The sequence below is a fragment of the Montipora capricornis genome, chromosome 13 (genome assembly GCF_036669925.1).
Source record: "Montipora capricornis isolate CH-2021 chromosome 13, ASM3666992v2, whole genome shotgun sequence".
NCBI lineage: Eukaryota > Metazoa > Cnidaria > Anthozoa > Scleractinia > Acroporidae > Montipora > Montipora capricornis.
Window position 1 is genome coordinate 15,654,630 of NC_090895.1, and position 2,924 is coordinate 15,657,553.

Consider the following 2,924-nt stretch of genomic DNA (forward strand, 5'->3'; position numbering starts at 1 on the left):
TATTGATATTGGTGAAAAGTGAATCATCGAAACGAAGTGAATTATGTGCTGACGAATCACATTCGTAACTCAAAAATCCCATACCTTGTTTCGCGTGCACCTTTCTGTTTTAAACCTTTTTCAAGGTAGAAACTTTCATCCGTACATCCAGCGATCTAGAAGGATTGCACAGGATCTGTTCTTGAGACAAAATGGAATACAACATAAATTTTAAACGCAAAAGTCATTAAAATGTTTGCGGATGAACTGTGTGAAAGAATAAGTTAAATTGAACGAGAAGCCTGCAATTGCAAAGGACAAAAAGCATCTCCTTTGTTCTTTGGCGCTAAAACAGTAACCGATGCTTTGTAACTCTTACATGCATAATACCATATGGATAGAATACATACATGAGTTTTGAACATACTTGAAACCTAAACCTTTCCCAAACTTTAAGTCACTTCAATGATTGCCTACTCCGTTACACCCACAATTAACTTATGGTCTGGGAAAAATCACGAGATAAATTAGGAAAACAGGAAGTTATAATTTTCTTCCCCAAGCGTAACGCGTTATGAGATGCATAACATGCTGCAGATAAACAGCAATCGAGCAGTTAGAGAAGCCAAAATCTGGTCCATTTTCTGTGGTATTAAGGGCAAGCGTGGATTAAAGAGTAAAATGCTTTCAGTAAACCACTTTCAGTCTGCGTTAGTCAAGGACAAGTCTTCAAAACGTTTTCATATGGATTATAGTATCCTCACCGTGCAGCATCTAAATTATCATAATTATAGTCTAAAATTGTGAAGCAAGCACTAAATCCAAGCACTAAGGCTAACATGAGCCCGCCATTATTAAAAATTTACTAAGTCATCTGGGAAGCTTTTTTATATCTGACCAAAAACACTTCTGTGCTCTAGGTTAACTGTAAGAAGTGACTCATCCAGTCCATTCAAACTCAGTTTCTGGAAAAAATCTTCCTAATGCCTGTAAAGAGAGCTTTTACTCTCTTACTGCTAAATTATGCGTTCCAGTTATCGAGTCGCTGAGAACCTCGAATGAAGAAAGATTCATTAAAGAAAAAAGGATTTCAATCAGCATGAAATTGAGTTCACACGTTTAGAGCAATCACTAATCGAAAGCAAACTCTAATTTCAACTCCACCACGCAAAAATATTGCCGCATTAGAGATGATTAGCATAAAAATCTGAGAGACACCATCGTCCTGGAACGCGAAATTTTCTTGTCCGGTTGTCGTCCGCGTCTCAAAAACGCGCGTGCTTAAGCTCCCTAATATTGCCACGTGACGAAAAGTAGTCTGTTAAACTGGGTTAAACTGTCGAGCAATGTTGGCTTGAGCGATGAAACCAACCTGCTTCGTTTGATTGTTTTGCAAGAGTTGAATAACACCTCTGAGATAACTTCGTTGTTTGTTCTCATGAACAGAACGATGCACTTTGTTGATTCTTTCAAACAATCTGGTATATTTTGTCAAAGCCGCTTCATTCTGGCCAAACGCGTTTACGTAAACGACGGGAGAAATCGAATGATTGCGACGCGCCTTCGGTATAAAGGCTTGACCGTGATTCGACAAACAGTCTAGATTAGCAAAATCGTGTGACAAACGTAAAATCCACTGTTAAATTGCAACGTATGAACAAAAACGGATGACAATGAAGAAGAAGACAAACCGACTTCGGAGAGACGCAAATGCCTTAGACTACTTATTCTTTCGGTTTCACTTCATTGAGCGCCTTTTAAAATATAATTTCCAGTGCGCAGTACTCAGTCTGCCTTATGTAATCTTCTACGTCGACAAGAGGATCCTCCTCTTGTTTTTTTTTCCACACCCTACCATGTTTAGTGCTTCAACAATACTTCAAACTTCTCAGAATACACATTAATAGGTTATAAATAACAATAAACTGAACATCGTGAACACCAGTTCTATCATCAACATACCATGATTGGTAACTTTTTCTAATCATCGATCCAAGCGACATTTAGAGCGCGAGCTTTTGTTTACGCCTAATTCTTAAACTGTCCAGCAAATATCTTTCTTACCTTTTTTACAACTCTCACACCCGCAAGATTATTATGTGGATCAGTTTGCCAGAGACGCTTCGGTGCCCGAGGACACAAAGGGCTTGCTGTGGTGATAATCTTCTAAAAGCGAACATAAAAATGTAAGTACTAAATTATTCGTGGAATGGGACCTAGTAAAGTTAAGTGAATCTCACCCACCTGTTCGTAATACTAAGTTAACGATGTACTTCTTCTAATGAAACCGCATAAAAGATGTGTAATTTAGATTTGAAGTCCTGTGTCCAAATTTCAAAATGATTGATCCTTTCCTTGCCAACCAAAATAAAACAATAAAACACGATTAGCGTAAAATTACACTAATATATTCTTCTGAAGAGATCACGCAGAAGTCTATAAATATCCCAAGATCACGCCCTCTATCAAAATTTATAAGTGTCACTGACAAACTACAGTAAAATCATTTAAATGGGTAGAATCTGGTGGAACTTAAGTGAATAAAAAAGCGAGAAAAACGCACAAAACTCATTTTAAATTTTAAATCAAATGAATTGTTCGCGTGTCCAGCTTGTATCTCACAATAGGTCACGCAAACTAGCTACCAACTTGCGCAATGACTTGTTTAAGACGAGGTAGTTTTGTGACCTAGCCCCTTTAAGAACTCGACTGTTATATAGCAAGGAATGTTGATTTGCTAAGAGATGCATACCTTTTTGTGCAATAAAAAAGGCAGGCTGAATAAAATTATGCGATTATTTTGAGGAATCGTATATTTATGTGCATAAAATTTTCACTTCAATGGTCCCTGATTACTTGACAAGCTACTTTCTTTCCATCATTCTTTTTAACCGGTAAACACAGTGCTTTTTTACTCATCATTATACTTGAGAGCGTCCAGATTG

The 2,924-nt window shown here is 37.4% G+C and overlaps 1 protein-coding gene across 6 annotated transcripts in view; it reads right to left on the minus strand.

The window, feature by feature from the left end:
• The window catches only part of LOC138029101 (NLR family CARD domain-containing protein 3-like), a 38,729-nt gene extending 36,397 nt beyond the window's left edge, over window positions 1-2,332 (minus strand). For 3 of the 6 annotated variants that reach the window (XR_011127810.1, XM_068876796.1, XM_068876797.1), the window contains exons 1-3: window positions 2,224-2,332; window positions 2,044-2,145; window positions 85-180 (exon numbers count right to left, since the gene is read on the minus strand). The gene's annotated coding sequence lies outside the window, so the exon portion shown is untranslated. The remainder of the gene's footprint in view (window positions 1-84; window positions 181-2,043; window positions 2,146-2,223) is intronic. The other 3 variants (XM_068876795.1, XM_068876798.1, XM_068876799.1) reach the window with 2 other exon arrangements.
• Window positions 2,333-2,924: the final 592 nt, after the last annotated feature.